Genomic DNA, 19,840 nt, shown 5'->3' with positions numbered 1-19,840 from the left:
AAACTGGCAAATTTTACATAATGGTTTAGATTTTCAGTTTCTCTTAAATGAGCAAAAATAATCAGAAAGTTGATGTTCCAACACTGCAGCCCTGTACCAGTGTGTGTGAATAGCTGCTGGCTGGGTGTGTTGGGGTTCCCATCATTCTCCTGGGTTCCACACACAGGTTATTCCTTTACATTATAGGTGTGGCCTTGCAGGCACCTGAGTTGGCAACAGCTGTTCTAAAGATTAGAACAAGTCATAGTGTACCATCAAAGAAGTCACCATTAGAGTCCTACCAAATGTGTAAAGGGCTGATGAGTCTGGTTAGCTGCTGAATGTTTGAGCACGCAGGTACTCCTTTAATACACTGAGATTAGGATGCTGACCCTGCTCTTTTGATGTGCTCCAAAGGAAATATATTTATTATTTGGGGGAACCATCTAAAGTCCTGTAAAGAAAATATAGAGACCGCTTGTCGTCAATATGAACATAATGGGCTCCATGTGGTTGAGACAAGCAGAAAAGGGGCTTTCACTTTTGCTTCATGTTGGTGCATTTGTCCCTTTGTGAAGCTTAATGGTTCGTGTGGAAGCAGAGCCTGCAGAATTCAGTCTCTAACTTGTTTCAACCAGAGGGGCCCTCATTGAAAACTTGCCAGAATCCGCGGGCAATGAATAAGAATTGGACGTGTTTCCAGTTCTAAAGTATTGCTTCTTTCTTGTTTTGCAAGAATTCAACAATATCACAGCTGAGTGGGAGTACTGTAAACTGTTATTAAATGGCTTTATTATTCTCTGATAGGTCAGCTATTTATTAATTTGGCCAGTACCTAATGTGGAAAAAGCAGCTTTTACTGTGTTGCAATCTCTTCCATGTAAACTGTGTTCCCACATACTCAGAGGCATATTAATTGTGTTCGATTTGCACCTTATATACTTCCACCTTCACTCCACCCCACTTCAGCCATACTAAACTTTTTCACCACAACCTAGATAACTATTATTTTCTCTGAGCCTTAATGCCAGCCTCTCCTTCTTCATCAGCCCCAGTTCTGGTTGCCATCCCAACTCAGGAGTCATCTTCTCCCACCAGCACTCCAAGCTTGCTACATTTACTCTATGAAGACTGTGTCTGTCTCCTAGTTTTATGGTTGGTTCTCCACAGAGCTCTTCATCACTAGGTTTTGAGCTCCATAAAAGAAAACCTTACCTCTTGTCTTACTCATCTTTGTGTTTCCAGAGCTTTGCAATCTGCTTGGCACGTAACAGGGAATCAACAAATTCACAGTACCTTGAATTAATTACTCCCATAAAGAACTTGAGTGGGCTTTCAGGGCTAAGGAATATTTATTTCAAAAAGGATAACTAAAAGTAAAAACTGTATCTGTCTCTTAAAAAAAAAGTGTATATCTGGCACAAAATAGACCTTAATTTAGAACTAAATTTGATTCAGAGCCTCCTGGCAACAAAGTGAAAAGGAAAGTACGTCAGTTTTTATGCTTCTGCAGGGCAGTTAAAGAAAATACACAAGTCATCAACAATGTGTTTTTTTTCTGTTATTGAATTCTGTGAGAAATAAAGCATGAAGTGACGTCACAGACAACGTTCTTGATTATAGTCTTACCAAAAACGCAGAAGAATTCTTCAAATGCACCTTCTAAAAGTCACCCCTCTGTAAAAGCGAAAAGTAAAGCAGTGACCCCTAACTGAATAAAGTCACTGCTAAAATAGTCATGTCAAGTTGTTTCCGGTGATCTGCTATGAAACAACGGTAGAACCTAAGTAACGGTTGTCCATTTCTGTGTAACAAATTATGTCACAACTTTGCTGCCTAATATAGCAAACATTTATGATCTCACAGTTTCTAAGGGTCACTTTAGGCTGACTGGTTCTAGTTATGGTCTCTCATGAGGTTGCAGACAAGCTGTTGGCCAGGATTATAGCCTCTGAACACTTGACCAGGACCAAAAGATCCACTTCCAAGCTTGCTCATATGGCTGTTGGCTGAAGACTTCAGTTTCTTGCCACAGACTTCTCTGCAGGGCTGCACAAGAGTTGGCTTTCCCCAGAGAGAAAAAATGCAAGGGAAATATTGAGAGAGAATGAAAGAGCAACCAAAATGGATTCAATCTAATCTCAGAACTGACATATTGTCACTTCCGGCCAATTCTGTTGGTCACACAGCCCATCCTAGTACAATGTGAGAGAGGAATGTAGAGGGTGTGAATACCAATTGTCAGGGATCGTTGAGGGCCATCTTGAAGGCTGCCTACCACAGTAACCTGGAAGCATGATTGGATCTCACATACTTTAGATGGTCCTTCTAGAATCTCAGATGTGAGCACTTTTAAGTATTGGATGAAGACCATTCAGAGCTGACTTCTATGGGTGAAAGTCAATATTTATGTTATTGATCAGTGAGAAATGTATATACTTCCAATCCCAGGAGACAAATGTACCTGGACCAAATGATATGAAAAAGTGCAGGCCTGGTTTGCATATTTCTTTCCCATCTCTGCATTCATAAAGTCAAGAGTTTCCTTAAAAGAAACTTGAATATGCTCAAGAATTTAAGAGCTTGAGGCTGCAGATATCTGTACATAGACTATAGAAGAGGAAATCTTGGCTTTAAAAAACACCATTATGCTCACATGTGGTCACCAGCATTCTTCCACAAATCTTGGAAATGCCATTTCAAATGCTCTATTTTTAGGAGGGCTGCATCTTAAATGGCCCTCAGGGACAGAGTTGAAACTGAATGAAGGGAACCATTTTCTAAGGTTCAAGGGGTTCCTTTGGGGAAGTCCAGTACTGTCATTATCCTTATTGTACAGGTAGCTTCAGCAACTTACCCAATAATACAGAGCTAAGCATCAGATATCATATTCAATCAGGAAAAACAGAGTTAACCTCTGTCATTTTAGACTACAGAATTGCCCCATTTGTGTCTGTATTTCCTAGTCTTTTAAAAGAAATTATTAAAACATTAAAAATAAATGAAATATTTATTAAAGTACAATAACTATTATTAAACAGTTAAAGTAAGATATTTAAGCATTAAAAATGTCTAGAAGGTAAAAGAATTGTTAAAATTAACTAAGTTCTTCTCAAGGCAGCTAGTGAGTGTTTTGAGCAATTGACCTGTTCCAGCTGGCCTTCCCCACTGGGGAGAACATCTTAAGAGGTAGACATTCACCGAGATCTCACATTGAGATCTTGAAATGTGTTGACCTAGAATTCTTGGGTCTGAGCCAGAACCTTAGCTGAGGTCAGGAGCATGCACAGGAAGGAGGTTCTTTGCTCCAGACTGGGCTACGTGCTGCTGATCCCATAGTGAACAAGCCCTGGACATGCCAAAACAATGTGGTCAAACAGCCCTGCTCTCCTCTCACTCTTGGCTGATTTGAGACAATAAATGACACAACACCAAAGTTAATTTATTATATGACAATATTAAGGACAAATAAAACCTGTAGGAGCAATTAGTTTTTAAAACTTGAAGAAAGGCATTGGCTAAGAATTTAAACAAAAAATGACATGGGAATAATGCTGTACAGGCTGGAAAGGCAACGAAGTAGAATCTCTCCAGGAACAGCAGAGCAAGTCTGAGCCAGGGGAGTGTGAGCGAAGTGATGATGGCAGCGAGGGGTACTGCAGGAACAGCGAGTGTGGAGGAGGGATGTGGGAGCAGTGAGGGGGCATGGCACAATGCCAGGTAGCAAAGTGAGAGGGTCTTGGGACCAGTGAAGGTGTTTCTTCTAGAAAAGTCTATAGAAGGGGTAGTGATCATGCAAAGTCATGTTCACATTTCATCTGATGTAGGCACTTATCAAATTACCTTCCAATAGATTCTGTATAGTAAGCTTAATTTGAAAGCAATGATTTATTTGAAATCTGCAGTACTATAAGTTGGCACCAGAGGTGGGAGGGTTAAATGCATGAATTTGGAAAGCTGTTTAATACCAGATTTTGAAACTGCACATGGATGCACAAATGTTAAAAACAATCTGTGGAGGTGGTATGTGATACAGTGAAAGAGCAGAGGTTCCACAGAATAGAAACACTGGCTCCCGCATTGACTGTTGACATGGATTTCGCCAAGTCACTTGACTGAATTTCAATTCCAAAATCTACAAAATGAAGCTTACCACAAAATTTATTTCATAGGAATATGAAGAAATGCAGAGGAGATATTGTTGAAGTCCCTTTGTAATTCTAAATTCTGAATTATTTTAAATTTGGGGGTGGGGAGGGTTACAAATGATTTCCCATCTCGAAAGATTGATTGTTAATTTGTATATTTATTGTCTATATCCCTGAGTCCTTCCATGTCATATTCACTTGCATATCTCCAGCACCTACAACAGGGCCAGGCCCTCAGAAGGTACTCAGTGAATATTCATTGAATGAATAAACATGAATCTCAATAGAAACATTAATATCAGAATTACATCAAAGACAAGACATTTTGAAAAATAACTCCCCTACTGTCATTATTGAGACTGTTTCTCCCCTCAACTTCCCATGTCTAAGAGAAATGAAATGTGTGCTTACACAAATACACTTGCAGCATTTCCGCTTACATCCCCATTCACCACTTTGTTATGCTCAGTTGAAATAAATCACACAGAACTTCCTCCCTGCATTATTCTTCTGATCTCCAGCAAGCCCTGCCAGGAGTGAGAGAGGCAGCCCAGTGGGTCTCCTCTCACTTAGCCTTAGGCACAGTGAAAAAGAGGATTTGAAGTAGTTTAAAACATTTGTGGAGAAAATGTTTCAGCCTTACGGTTAATTTAACAGTCTATATCTCCTATATTTCATTCTCTTAACTCCTCACCATGGCTATGAAATAGTTTCCTAATTCTTTCCTTAGCCATGGTTGCTGACCAACATGGACATTTTCATGCTGATCAACCTTTCAGATTTATTGAGTTTGGGGAGGGGTGATCTCAATTCCATGTAGGGAACAAGAATGTCACTGATCTCTGCAGATCACTGATATTTAGAAATAGTAGAGTTACTAGCTTTAAAGCTCAACTTACCAATGTTAATACTGAAATCTGATAAATGAATGAGTTCTGCTTGTTTTATTTTTAACACACTTATAGAATTCTAGTTCATCCAGAGGGAATTTCTCGCAGTTCTTGCTTCTCTTTGAGATAGCAAAACATCCTTTCTTATGGCTGCATAGTATTCCATGGTGTATATGTGCCACATTTTTGTAGTCTATCATTGATGGGAAACCATCATTCTTGATAAACTAACACAGGAACAGAAAACCAAACACCGCATGTTCTCTCTCACAGGTGGGAGTTGAACAATGAGAACACATGGATACAGGAGGGGAGGGGAACATCACATACCAGGGCCTGTTGGGGGGTTGAGGGCTAGGGGAGGAATAGCATTTGGAGAAATACCTAATATAGATGACGGGTTGATGGGTGCAGCAAACACCATGGCACGTGTATGCCTATGTAACAAACCTGCACATTCTGCACATGTATCCCAGAATTTAAAGTATAAGAAAAAAAAGTTCTTAAAAATTAAAAAAAAAAAAGGTAGCAAAACTTCTGGAAGCAGCACTGGGCTGGAAGGTAAAAGCCCAGAGAACAATAATTGGGACAGTGACTGTTTAGTTGCTCTATGTTGGACGAGTGCATTCTCCATAATTTTTTGCTTTAATTTGGTTTCTGGGATTTTTCTTAAATGGAAAGAGGCATTGATTTCTTCGACGATAAGACAGATGAAATATTCTGAGATCCTTTGATTTCTTACAGGTCTCGAGGGACCCATAGATTTTGTTTGTTGTAATTATTTGAAGTTCATTACATATTTTGTTTATTTTTAATGTTTAAGGATGCCTTGAAGGAATTTGGATTCCTTATTGCTCATAAAGCTTGTCGGTGGTCAGCCAGTTGCGCCATTTGCATCTCAATAGTGCAAAGGAGTGAAATGATATTTTGCAGGATCATGGAGAGTATCCCTGGCAAGGTAGAATCAAACACAGGCAATTGTTGTGCTCATAAAGCCCCACGGCTTCTGTGGATTATTTGCAAGTCACATCTCAACCACAATTAACAGCAACCACCACCACAAAGATTGCTGACTACTCAGATGTTAAGCACAGCCGTATTTCTTTGCAAACAAAGGCTCTCCTTATAGAATACAAGAACTACTTATGCTTTCCAGGAAAAGTCCTTTTATTATTAGATTCCTGGGCATTTGGCGGTTTATACTGTTTATAATTCAATGCTCTTAGTAACAACAAAATAGCTGTAACTGATTGGCAAAATATAAAGACATTCAGAAACATAATTACGTTTTTTAAGAGTTAAATAGTTACATGAGATGGGGGACTATTGACAGGAAATACAATTTCTTTTAAAATCCTTTCCCCATGAGGCACACGGTAGGCTTTCTTCACCTAGCTATTCTGCTGCTACAGTCCCATCTGGTGCACTGCAACAATGTGACAGAAGAAATAACTCTCCAGGTCAGTGAGGGCGTCACTCGTTTGAATCTTGTTTCGAATGAGGGATTGAGGCCACCTGTGGGTTCTACTTACCTAATTTTCAGCATCTGGCTTGGCTAGCAAATCAATGGCCTCAAAACAAAAATAGAAACAAACAAAAGATTGCTGTTCCCTAAGAAAGATAATACCATTGTTCAGGAAATGGTGAGCTTGACAGGTATCTTTTTGTCCTTATTGGTGCCTACCAGACCACACACAGAGAAAACCAAACTCCCTCCATATCAAAGGACAAGGGCAGCAGCAGGCAGCACGCTTCCTCTAACTGGAAAGTGGAGAATGATTTTAAAAACTTGTGTTGACTTGCTTGCTTGCAGCATTTTAATAACGTGTAGGTAGGAGGCCATGGGACTTCAGATAAACAAGTACCGAGCCCCGTGAGCAGTGCTTGTTCTTGTCATGTTCTGGGGTAGCACGTGAGGATTTAGAGGGAGAGGGTGTCTTTTTCAAAGGAGGCGATTGGAGGAAGTTATAATCACAGTGTAAATAGTGATTAACTGGTACAAAGAATCTGCCTGAGAAAACTGGATAGAAATTGAACGCTCACTGGCTCCACTAATTTACCCTCCATGAGTGTTCTGAGCTTCAAGTGAAAGCAGGAGGCTCCTCTCAAGGCACAGCCACAGCCCCATCCTTTGACTCTACCTGGACTTTTAGACACATCTCCCTAATTCTGGAAAAAGGCAGGAGTGCCATTACATCTGGGCTTATTTCGTGATGCTTCATGGAAACAGCTGTGTTGCCTGTCTTTGTGTGGATACAGTTTTTAAAAATGAAAATCACCATGGCAACAGCTGCAGCCACTTATTACAGAGCAGTGAAAATGATGCTGGTATCGGTGGGGAAAGCTATGATCTCAGAATAATGTGTCCCTTATACTGGATTTTACCCACTAACATTTTCATTTAAAAAAAAAAAAGAAAAAAGTATGAGAATGTGTTCAAAAGAAATTTACCAGGGACTGGAGAGCTCAGGGAATTGGTAAGTGGGTACAGAATATTTTATCTGCAGGCCCTGAGTGGAGCTGTTGGCAACAGCTCTTGATACTGCGATTCTAGGGAAGGCAGTGCCCACTGCTTCTGTTGAACCCCACAGTGCCGAATATGCCACTCGAACAGAGTTGCATAATGGTGTTGACAGTGATGATTAGAATGTTAATTGAAGCCAGTTTTCTGCACCTTTTAGCACCATACCTTCCTTACAGCCTTGGTAAATCTCTACATTTGAGACTGTAGGAACCACCCAGCTCCTGCCTGCCAGTAAGTATAAAATAGTTTAAAAGTAAGCTTTCATTTCCTCTTAACTCTATTCTGACATTAACAGCATCTTTCATGGCTGTCAGATCCTGGGGTCTGGGTCCAGACCATGCTGAAGTCCAAGGGGAGTGGGTGAATGAGCAGAAAGAACACTCGGGGGGCCATAGGCAGGTGAATATGGTTTTATTCAGCAGCAGCTCTCATCAACAGCTTTCTTAAACTACCTCTCTCATGAGCAGCTTTTCTTACACTGTCCGCTCTGTCTCGGCTGCTTGAACAGGCCACCCCCACGCACGGCTGCGAGGCCAGTTCTCCTTTGCCTTCAGGGTCAACAGCTTAACTCTTTCTCTCTTTGAGCACAAGCAAGCCTGAGCTGTGTTTTGGGCCCCTCTTGTCTGTCTGCAAGAAGGACAGCTTTGGCTCTCTTTCTCTGGGCACCAGCGTGCCCACCATGTCAAGCCATGTTGAGCCGAGCCGAGCCCCGCAAGAGCTAAGCCCCGTGCACAGCATCAACAGGACAGTTACACCTTTTATAGACAATAGTGGCTCCAAGCCAAGTATGAACTACACGAACAGGTTATATAGCAAGTGGAGGTGTGTGCCTGCGCACCAAACTTGCTGACTCATCCAGGCCTGGATATCTGCCTCAGCCTATTCCTGGACCAAAGCACATCCATGTACCTTACGATGGCTCATGCTACATGTTCTGGCACTTTCTTTTTACCGAACATGAAGAAGGTGAGTGAAGAGGAACGTAGGGGGAAAAAAAGATTTACTATGACATATGTTTAAGACCTCATACAAGGTCTGGGTGTGGTGGCTCATACCTGTAATCCCAGCACTTTGGGAGACCAAGGCAGGAGGACTGCTTGAGCCCAGGGGTTCAAGAACAGCCTGGGCAACAAAGTGAGACCTCAATCTCTACAAAAAATAAAATTTAGCCAGGTGTGATGATGTACACCTGTGGTCCCAACTACATGGGAGGATGAGGCAGGAGGATTACTTGAGCCCAGGAGGTCGAGGCTATAGTGAGCCATGTTCATGCCACTGTACTCTAGCTTGGGTGACACAGCGAGATCCTGTCTTTAAAAAAAAAAAAAAAAAAAAAAAAAAAAAAAAAGACTTCATGCATTGTAGGGAGAAACCCTGCATTTTGAGTTTTTAATGAGTTTTTAAAATATTCTATAAGCAAGAGGTCACATCATTTTAATGATCCCATAGACCATATCATTGATAAAAACAGCCAAATGATTTGACAGGATCTATGAGGAAACAGAAAAATGATATCAATATTAACTTATGGAAATAGTAAAACTTCAAAAAGCTATGATCTCTAAGACTACAGATGAATAAGCCTTGAGCATAGCAAGAAACATCCATCAAAACCAAAATCCTTCACTCACTTCCAAAGAACTCTGATACCTGATGAAATGAGCCAGGTGTGTGTGTGTTTGTGCACGCACACATACGCACACATTGAGAAGAGATTAGGATTTATATTATCTGCTTTATCTCTCACAAGTTTCAAATCTCTTTTAAAAAGTTATTCCAATTTTTTTTCTTTAGTTATGGGCCCTAAAGCTTTAGAGTATGTATTTTACCACCAAACTTACATGTGATCCAGGCTTTACTAAACTGTTTTGTACCCTGGTTTGTTTCCCTCTCATCACTCAAACGAGGTAGAGAAGCCCATGGAGAAAGTTTTTGCCCTAAGCTATCAGAAACATATTGCAAAAAGCCTCCATCTCATCCTGGTCCAGAAAATGAGTGAAACATAAAAACTTGCCCCCCTCAAAGCCCAGCCACTAGGGATTATTTTATTTTTTTTAATAGGACAAGGCAGCATGTTAGAATCTATTGTGCAACAAGGAGTAGGTCCCATCTCCCTCCTTTCCGCTGCCAAGCCTGTTCCTCATTTAAACTAACCAAGCAACTGTACACCCAACAATGCCAGATTGGGGATTAGAACACCACTTGAAGGAGTCTTTCCAGAGAAATCTTCATTGCTGTTTTATTGCCCGCATTTATCCCATATATCCTTTGTCTTGCCAATCATGGTTAATTTTTCGGTCAGTACAAGCTTCTGCCAGTCTTGTAGTTTCTGTCCAGTGCTCTCTCTCGCTCTCACTTCCTCATTTCCATATTTCACCTACATCACCCTAATCAGTTTATTCGTAGCATTGTATCTGATCTTAATTGAGAGACTCAAGAGGAATACAACTCTAACAATCTTATTTTCACTAAATTAAGCAAGATTGAAGGATGTATTGGTATAAATCCTGATTCAGGAAAAGGAATGTTGAAAGTAATGCAGCAATAAAGAAGGGAGATACCATTCTCTTTTAAAGAAGTCAATACATTTCCCTGGATAAGGTAGCCTCAGCAGATGTTTCATAAGGATTTTTGGTAGAAAACAGATCATCACCATCTGAAGTGAAATACATCTTAGTATAATTAATTTTTCATTTAGAAAATGTACTCAATTTTGCTGAACTCTGAAGCCAAAAGAAATATGGTGTTGTGGGAGGATCTCCCCAAAAGCTCAGCAAAGAGGGCCAAGTCCACTAGCTCCATTCAGAGTCTCTGCAGATAAGCTTAGGTCACAAGAAGCCACTGCCCCATATCCTTGTGTTTTTCAAAGCAGAAATCATGCATTCAAAGAGAAGTCTTCCAGTTTCCATTTCTTAGTGACATCCTGTCTAGATGTACTCCAGTCTGCTTTGGTGGTATAGGTTTCCATCATTTTGCCCCCGGAGGAATCTCCGTTTGGCAATACATTCTGTTCTGATAGAAAAATAATGTTTTAATTATCTGTACAATTTAGTAGCAGCCAAGGACAGATATACTGCTTGCTCCCAGATAACAAGCCAAACATTCCACCTTTCAAACATAAACATTTTGTTGTGCATAAGGGAAAGTCTGGAAGGAAGCTAATCCTTTTCTATTTCTGTTTCAAAGGCTCTTCTTTCTCAGAATAGCCCTTGGGGTCACATTTTTTTTTTCTGGTTTGATATTAAATAAACACACAAAGAGCCAAGAAAATGTGCAGATACAAGTTAAACTAGATACTTTAGAGACCTTACCAGTGGGGCCTACCTAGGCCCCAAGATAGGAACTTACCCTTTGGGACCACCACATACAACAAACTTTTGTTGATGCACAAACTTCCCAACATACCATTCTCTGGGTGGGAGCATCAAAATGGAAAGGAGCTTTGGAACCAGATCAACCAGGATTCAATGCCAGTCCTACCACTTGCTCACCACGTGACTTTGGCCACCTCACTAACACTCCTCAATTTCCTCTTGTGATATGTAAATAATATTATCTCTGCTATGAGGTTATTGTGAGGATTACAAATAATGTAAATAAGATGCATATCACAGTTATGGCTTGCAAGATGCCCTCAATAAACAGCAGCTATTAACATTGCAATGTAGAAAGCACAAAATCCAAGAGAATTTCAACATCAAATGTTTTGCCGAAATAGATCATATATGCTTTCCAAATTCAATATTTAAGACTCTAAAATTAAGCTGGGATTTTACATGGTGATCACTCAATTTACTAACAAATTACCTTTTTATATCTTACTAGCTTACTGTATTATGGTTTGCAAAGCCAGGAATTATTTTTTTCTCTCTCCTCATTTTGGGAACTTACCAATTAAGCTCTTATTTTAAAATCTAGAATTTTAAGGGCTGAACATTTCTAATGTAAATAATTTAACAGAACCAATACCCTCCATCCCCTCCATTGCCACCAACACATACTGGCTGTTGGCATAGCCAAGGATTGTCAGGCAAATCCAAGGCAGAGGATGATGGCAGGAGTACTTGTCTGGTTCTCTAAGACTCCATGTTATCATAGTCCCCACATTCTGGCATTAGGTTTGTGGGGATTATCATACTTTTCCCATGGTTGAAGTTACCTGGGTCTTCACCATCACATTTCAAATGAAGTCAAGGTGCTATAATCTCTAATTATGCATCAACCTTCTTTTAATGGCATTCATTAGCATTAAGTGATAAGGCAGGCTTTTCATGAATAAAAACAAGGATTTTGCTATTTCTCACTATAAATTTTACAGCCCCTCTCCCTCTTTCTCTTTTCCTTTCACACATGCACAATAGATCTGAAAGGTGCCACTGTCCTTTATTTTATTTATGTAAATAACATTCTCCTCTCCTGTCACTGGATCACCTCTGTTTCTATTTGCATGTTTCGTAACAATGGCCCTAAAGTATTCTTGTTTAATTGTATTTTCCAGGAAGGTGGAAACAGCCACTCTTTCTGATCTATAGGTTTGAATAAAAGTCTAATGAATACACTTAATCCAGAGGAGACAGTGGGGTATAATTATTAAATTCTACCCTTTGTATATACCCTTGGTTAGGGTATATAAGCTGGTGGCTTATCCATCAGATGGTGACAGTGGTAATACAAAAGAAAACCTGATCAATAAAAACTACAGAGAGAGAAAATGATAGACTTGCTATAAGGGAAAGCATCAGAAAGCAGTCCTCACTCTCTGCCACCTGTGCTCAAGGAGGAGCCCTACCTTTGGGCACCTTGTACCAACTCCTCCTTCTGGCCCATACCTTACCTACGTCCTTTCTTCCTTATGAACCATATGCACAGTTCTCTAGTTTTAACCCATCTTAGACAAAGCATCTGCATTCCAAATTTTTTTTTAATTACTATTACCAAGGTGTTACTTATCTCATAAATTTTCCCTCAAGGAACACTTCTCCCCCATGTTCCGGGGAGCATAGGCCTGTTTCACCTGTTTACTGTAATGACATGTATATGCAGACAGTGGATCTTTTGAAGATCTAGCCATGGGTAAACTTAACCAAGGACCGGGAGCTGCAGCGTTTCATACATTCTGGTTGACCTGGAGAGAGCTGAGCCCTGGTAGTGGTGGCAGGGATGGTAAGTCCTGGCCACATGACCTTTGATGTACTGAATCAATACAGTTAACATCGTTTACATGATGAATAGAAAGTAGAGCTGATCCAGGCCATAAATTAATGTATGCTTCATGGTGTTACCCACTACATTTCCCAGCTCTGTCAGTCACTCCCATGTACACACAACTCTCAAAACCTCACTTTTCTATCTACATATTCTTAGGTGTCAGGAACAGCCACTCTTTCTGATCTATCATTAATTTAATTGTGTTCTCACATATGTTGTCTGCTAGCCTGGAGCAGCCACGTTTGATCCCAGCCAAGCTGGTAGAGAGCAAAAGGTCATGGCCCAGGGCACAGGGTTTCTTCCATTACCAAGGCACTGGTTTTTTTGTGTGTTTTTTGTTTGTTTGTTTGTTTTTTGAGACAGGGTTTTGCTCTGTCATCCAGGCTGGAGTGCAGTAACCAGTCTTGGCTCACTGCAGCCTTGAACTTCTGGGCTTAAGTGATCCTCCCACTTCCACCCTGCTGGGATTACAGGTATGAGCCACTGTGCCCAGCCACCAAGGTCCTCTTGTTTCATCTGCCTTGCACTGATTATTCAATTCTTCCTCTTGTCTCACTTTCTGCCAGTTGCTGTTTGCCTCAGCTTTTGAACACTCCTTCCTTGTTCTACCATCAGTATTTGCAGATCCCTACTTCAGTGGCTTTTAACCTTTTGGGGGGTCATGGACCACATAGAGAAGGTGATGAAAGTTTTAAGGAATCTTCTTCCAGAAAATTACATGTATGCATTTACAAATGTTCAGTTTACACTCATCCCCAGGCTTCCAGAATATTGATTTCCTGAGTCCCTTGCTTGTTGTTCACATACTAATGAAAGCTTGTTTACCTGCTTCTAACTTGAAGTTTCCACTGACCTCCCTCCTTCCCAATGCCTGTGTAGTCTTCCAGTCTACATGTTCCCCAAGCCTCTGACCTATGGCCCAACTCGATATGTAGAAACCATCCTCTTGGTACTTCAAGGCTGTTCCAGCACACAGGGCCCTAGTTCCTGGCACCAAGCAATATCTTGTGCTCCTCCATGGCATGGCTATGGCCTTGACAGATGAACTGTTTATCCTTAAATCTAGCCTCTGACCTCGAGTTTTAGTAATTACCTTTATTGCATGGACAAGACAGGTCTATTAATTGCTTGAGTTAGGAATACATCAGTTCTTACAAGCTGTATTGGCTTGAGATTCAAATATACCTTAAGGTCCATATTCTTATTCCAGATAAAGCCATGTCCTAAAGAGCTAATGCCAGAGAGGATTCCTCTATAGAATATACACTTCATGGTAACACCTAGAAATATATAAGTTAAGAATATTACATAGAAGCAAAACTTCCTTTGATAAGGTTTGCTGGCCTGCAGTTCCCATGCCTCACACATGACACTGAAATCTGTGGGAATGAGGCAACTACCTTGGTGAAATACATTAGTTTAAGAAGATAACTATGTGCTTTCCTTCCAAAGATAACTTGAACTAAAGTGAAATTATCTGCAACTGTAAGAAGATGGATACAGATTCTTAATTAAATTAAGCTGTGATGGGGGCCCAGCTGCTCACTTAATTGCCAATAAATGGGAGATCAGGGAAGGGTCTGGGGGAATGAGTCTATCAGTGCAAACATTTTCCAGGAGTTGGCTTGTCACCAGGTGAAACTCCCTCAGGCTGTCTCAGGCAGCTGTTTATAACGGGAGTGGGGTTTATCTAATTCGAGAATGAAAGGCACCCAGATTAAGAAGGCAGCCCATTGTCTATGAAGACTCCTTTGACCCAGCCAGAGGAAACTAGCATTTTATTCAGCCACTCATCACAATCCTCAGCACACAGCATTTATGAAACACTGCAGGCTCCAATCCAAGCAAGTGTCCCTTTGCTGATTCTTCTTTATCTCTATGTAGCATGTGGTGAGCTGTGAATTGGTGATCTTGCCATGAAAGCAAACTCCATTGTTTTCATGGTTTTTTTTTTTTCCTTGACTGTTGCTAATTAGCAAGTCTACACAACTTTATTAAACATATTCTGTGCACATTTTCCTTCAGGTGTAGCCACAGGATTTCTGTGGGATGTCTACCTCGGTGTCCCCTTCCCTGAAAGGCTGCTAAAAGTTCAGCTTTGTTAGATTTGCAAAACCGTGGATCTTCCATGCTTAGTGATTGTTAACAATGTACATGCATCCCCTTGTTTGATACTCTCCTAGTAGCCTTCTGCTCTATAGGCCTTATTAAGAAAAAGATGAATTCAATATTTGATTGAACTCTAAGCCTATTGTTCATTCTACCCCAAAAGATTCTTATAATGTTCTAATACACTAGTTGGAATTACCAAATGCCTTTATATTATGAGTAAGTAGAGTTTAGTTTTTATTTAGTTTCTTTTGAGCAAATGGTGAAAGATATAGCAATCATTCCAACAATATTAATGCAAATAGCAATAATAACAGCTAATATTTTTGGAGTGCTTTCCATGTTGTAGGTAGCATTTTAAGCACTATACACATATTAACATATTTAATCCCCACTTTATGAAGGAAACACAATTGGTATCACCATTTTCCAGATGAAGGTGCTGAGACAGATAAGCAGTTACTATAAAGAGACAGTAGTTACTACTTGGAAAAACAGGACAAACTGCATAGGATGGCAAACCTAAGTTAGTGTTGGTATGAATGCCAGGAGATACGGGATATAGTTTCATATTAAAACCCACTCAAGATAGAGGAGGGTCTCCATTAAGAAATCTTGGCCTGTAAGTAGTACTAGGTTGTCAGCAAAACTCCTCATATTGAAATAGATATTTTAACTAATGTATTTTTTTTCTTGCAAATGAGTACTAGAAATTCTGAAATGTTCAACTTCCAAGAGTGGACTTTGCCTCAGTCTTATGAAGATGGGGTGTATGGTCGAGTTATTTCTCTGAGCACATTCCAATGGCAGAGCCAGGCATTTCCACTCTCCAGTCACAGGCTTTCCCTTGGTGAGATCTGAATCTAAGGATGCTCCATTTACCTGCAAGTTACCTTGGGAAAGTGATTTAACCTCCCTGAGTCTATTTATCTCTGAAATGAGAACAATACAGACATGCATCTCTTAACAACAGAGATCTATTCTAAGAAATGCTTTGTTAGGCTATTTTGTCATCATACAGACATTATGGAGTGTACTTACACAAATCTAGATGGTATAACCTACTACAGGGCTAGGTTATATGGTTTAGCCTATTGCTCCTAGGCTACAAACCTGTGCAGTATGTTATTATACTAATATTGTAGGCAGTTATAACCCAATAGTAAGTATTTGTGTATCTAAACATAGAAAAGATACAGTAAAAAAAATACCATATTGTAATCTTATGGGACCACTGTTGTATATGCAGTCTGTTGTTGATTGAGATGTCATTATGCAATGCATGGTTGTACTTTTTTTGTTAGATAATTGGAAGGATTAAATGAGATGAAATTTTAAAAGTTACTTTATCTAAGTCATAATTTCTTTATCTATAATGGAAATAATAGTAGCACCTTCTTTGGGATTTACTTTGAGGGTTAAAGAAGATAATGCTTATAAAAATGCTTAACACATTACTTGACACATAGTGAACGCTTCATAGAAATGAATACAGGGAATAGTATTTTGAGGGCTCAGTAAACACTGGAGAACTTGACCTCCTTCTCTGTTTTCAACCTAATATTTAATATTTGGTCTTGCTCACACCTGTTTATGATTATATTTTAATTTTAGCTGGATTTCCATCTTTGGTGGCTATTAACCTACTTTTCTATATCTTTTTATATCTATTGTGACTAAAATTTTGCATATCACAGCATTCTTAGGAGCTAAGATTTCATTAATGAAGATTAAAGAAATTGAAAAGTGGGAGAAAGGGTAGAAATTCCCATTAGGCCATAAGAATTATTCTCTTTCTTAAATGAATAGGCTCACAGTAGTGGGATTCAAATTCCTATTTCTGCTTTAAAGAGAAATACAAAGAAAGAAAAAGAAGTAAGAAGTGAATTTGCAAGTTGCTTTTATCTTTAGGACTATCTCAAATTCACTTTCCTCTCAATATTAGATATAAGAGAAAATTTCTCAAAGCCTGCAGACTAATTCAGTTCTGACAAGACGCTTCAAGCTAAATTGCAAAGTAATTTAAGATCTCCTTTCAAAGAAAATGCACATATAATTCATAACAAACCTCCTTTAACTCTTCTTCCCTTTTAACCAATTTTAAACTCAGAGGCCTCTTTGTCACCTTAAAGTTCGAACTTAATGGACCAGAGCCACTTAGGAATCTGTCAAAGGCTTTATTCTGTGCTGAAATTTGTAACTGTTCTGCATGTCATCATCAACCTGGCTCCAGCCTAAATCATCTGCATCCTCACTCTATCCTCAATGGAAGTACTGCTCCTTAGTGGCTGCGTGCTCAGACATTTCCAATGTCAGGATTTGGGTTAGCACAGGAAGGCCAGGTACCTTACTACCTTTCCTGGCAGGCCTGGAGGCAGTTGGAAAATAGATAGCAAGTCAATGACCCTCAGAGTGGGAGGTTCCTTGAGGCCACATTATAGCCCTCTAGTGCATGAATTTCCTTCACAGCACCCTGGCAAGTAACTCTTTTATCCTATGTTTAAGCATCTCCAACTACAGAGAATTCACTACCCTTTTATGGTATCCATACCATTTTCCATCCGATCTAAGAATTAGGAAATTTTGAAATAGAATATAAAGCTGGGAATCTGTCTTCCTATGATATGTTACTTTTGGACTAGATCTTATCTTCTGGAAATACAAAGAATGAGTCCAGTCCTTCCTCTGCACAACCATTCAAATGCTGACTGCAGCTGTTTCTGCTAAATTCATCTATACTTTGAACTCACATACTTCTCTCAATCTTTTTCTTCACCATTCTACTTTTTCTCCTGTGGTCTGCTGTTATTTGTCAGGTCTCATTTAGGTGGTGGCATCCAGGCTGATGAGGACAGGCCTGGCTGCTGCAGCCTTTGAAGAGTGCCATGGGATCGTGTTGTCTCCCACCCACCTTCTTCTACTATGACTAACACAGACTTCACCTGGAATATTCCAACACAGCCCTATCCTCCACCCCAACCCTCCAGTGCCTGCTCTTTTACCCTAGAAAAAAATCCTAACAGTGTCCTGAAAGGCTCTATAAGACCTGGCCCTGGCCCTGGCCCAGCTCCAGCCTGACTCCCACCACTGTCCTCCCCATCATTTCCCTCCAGCCATGCTGGCCGCCTTGTGGCTTCTCAGACCCACTGAACAAGCTTTGCTTCAGGGCCTAGAAAGCTCTCCCTTTATTTCATTCAGGACTCCATTTAATAATCTGTGTCAGAGAAGCCTTCCCTGACTATCCCAGTCCTCTCTGTCCCATCCTCTCTTGCTGTTTTATTTTTCTTTTCAATCCTTGTCATTGAATTATACTTTTATTTGCTTAGCTATTTATTATGTTATCTTCTCCACTGAAATGTAAGGAACATGAGGTCAGGAGTTATGTTTTGTTCCCTGCAGTACCTTCAGTGCTAAGAACAATGTCTGTACTTAGTAGATGTTCAATAAATATTTGTGGATGGAATGAATCAATTAATTCAGCCTGAGATTGCATTATTCCCGAGGAAGCTGTCATACACTCGCTTATCCTTCCCATGGAATTTTCTTATCTTTTTCTCTTGTGCCTGACATCAAAATGACAAGATGATATTCATCAAGGATTTAGAAAATCACTCTCTGGTATACATTTGGATTCTTAAGGAGCAGTCATTAAACGGTCCCTCAGAAGCAGAAAGAGTTAATTGATGTTCCCCCTCAAACACAGCTCTTGACTCTGCAGGGTCTTTGGCCCTTGGGAAGGTAAAACCCTATGATTCTTACTCAAGCTCAGTGAACGTTAGCCAAGACCTCTTATTATTAAGAAGCAGCTCTTCTAACCTCCCAGGGTGCCTGGAATGCCCCCAATTTCTGAAGTCATTATGTTTTACAGCAGGTTCTCTTGACAGAGCTTCATTGGCCTTTGGCAGAACATAAGCCAGAATAATGGGCAGGCAGATGCCAGAACGAATTCCAATGTGTACACACAATTCTTGGCCCCATAAAAATCAATTCTTTATTCACAATTAAGCAACTTATCTGAGAAAGGGCAGGTTGGTACAGTTATTAAAAGATAAATAATAGATAAGGATCCACTTCTTTTTTTTAAGGCATAAAGAATTTTAAACACAAAATAGCACTGTAATTGTTTTTCATCTACTTGCTTCCTACCTGTGACACCCAGGCCCAACAAAACAGAGCAGCTTTTACACATTTTCATTGCCCCTTTATGTTGTGTTGGTCCTTAAAATGTGTCTTTAAAAGCAGAATGACAAGGCAGCTGTAGATGTGGAGAAAAGAAACTAGAAGCACTCCCACATAAATGTCACATGATGATCTTGTGGGTCTTTTCCTGTTTACCAGATTGGGGTTAGGGACCATGGCTGAAAACAGAAGTTGCTAAATGTTTTCATACTAAAAAGAGCAGCAAGTCTCCCCAGCAGTTAGGATGCTAACCCCTCAACTGGCTTAATTGGCAACAGAAGCAGCCTCATTTCCCCTGCCCCCACCCCATCCCCTTTGCCTCACATCTGTATATGATGGGGTGGGGAAGGAAAGGTTATCCCTGGGGAGAGTGCAGTGTTTGAGGTGTAAACTATTACCCTGTTATCCCTTCCCGTGGAAGTTCTTCCTCTTCCCTAAGCCAAGGGGAAGGGGAGTCTAGTGGAATCACCCAGAAAGGCTGGTGCTACCTGCAAGGACAGAGGCTGTGAGCTCATCCCCCAGTGTAGAACCTGCAGTGGAGCCAAAGCCCTCTCAAAGCAGAGCAAGGGAAGGGAGTTATTGGACGTGGCCCTCACAGTGTGGGATCACACAAAACACAGAGACCAGCGCCTCTTCTGGCCTAGAGATTTCTGAAAGCAGGAGTTGGCAGGAGGAGAACCTGAAGGCTCTTCGGTTTGATGTGTCTGGAGAGCACGGGGGTAAGCCCACCCAGCCCAGTGTTCTATGGCCCATGGAAGGTACTCAGGCGAACCCCAGATTAAGGAGTTTGGAGGATTTAACCC

General features: G+C 40.4%; 1 protein-coding gene and 1 pseudogene across 1 annotated transcript in view; one reads left to right on the top strand and one right to left on the bottom strand.

Moving 5' to 3' along the window:
- The window catches only part of SLC9A9 (solute carrier family 9 member A9), a 605,167-nt gene that overhangs the window by 248,412 nt on the left and 336,915 nt on the right, over positions 1-19,840 (top strand). The gene's annotated exons all lie outside the window — the stretch shown is intronic.
- LOC100429516 (ubiquitin domain-containing protein 2-like) overlaps positions 1-19,840 on the bottom strand; it is a 37,274-nt pseudogene that overhangs the window by 16,406 nt on the left and 1,028 nt on the right.

This window comes from Macaca mulatta, chromosome 2 (assembly GCF_049350105.2).
Source record: "Macaca mulatta isolate MMU2019108-1 chromosome 2, T2T-MMU8v2.0, whole genome shotgun sequence".
Classification (NCBI taxonomy): domain Eukaryota; kingdom Metazoa; phylum Chordata; class Mammalia; order Primates; family Cercopithecidae; genus Macaca; species Macaca mulatta.
The sequence above is the reverse complement of the archived record's forward strand: the minus strand, read 5'-3'. Positions and strand labels throughout refer to the sequence as shown.